Source organism: Apis dorsata, unplaced genomic scaffold (genome assembly GCF_000469605.1).
Source record: "Apis dorsata unplaced genomic scaffold, Apis dorsata 1.3 scaffold_868, whole genome shotgun sequence".
NCBI classification, from domain to species: Eukaryota; Metazoa; Arthropoda; class Insecta; order Hymenoptera; family Apidae; genus Apis; species Apis dorsata.
In genome coordinates this window covers 1-242 of record NW_006263988.1, presented here as the reverse complement: position 1 = coordinate 242, position 242 = coordinate 1, and the positions used below count along the sequence as shown (strand labels likewise).

General features: G+C 12.0%; 1 protein-coding gene across 1 annotated transcript in view; it reads left to right on the top strand.

Annotated features, from left to right (window-relative positions):
* LOC102677274 (methanethiol oxidase) overlaps positions 1 to 124 on the top strand; it is a 6,954-nt gene extending 6,830 nt beyond the window's left edge. The window contains exon 8 of the mRNA XM_006623280.2: positions 1 to 124. This exon is cut by the window's left edge and continues 113 nt beyond it. The gene's annotated coding sequence lies outside the window, so the exon portion shown is untranslated.
* The last annotated feature ends 118 nt before the right edge of the window (positions 125 to 242 follow it).

Genomic DNA, 242 nt, shown 5'->3' with positions numbered 1-242 from the left:
AATCAATATTCTTTAAAAATATTAAATTTTATTAATTATAGAAAAGAATATTTTTAAGCATCTTTTTATATCAAATGATATTTTTTTAATGACAAACTATCATATTAATAAATTATTTGCCTTTGAATATATTTTTTTTTAATTTATTTTTTTATTTTTTTTCCTTTTCTTTTATTCATCCTATTTTTGATTTGTATATAGATAATATAATATGATTTGTATATTGATAAATATATTTATAT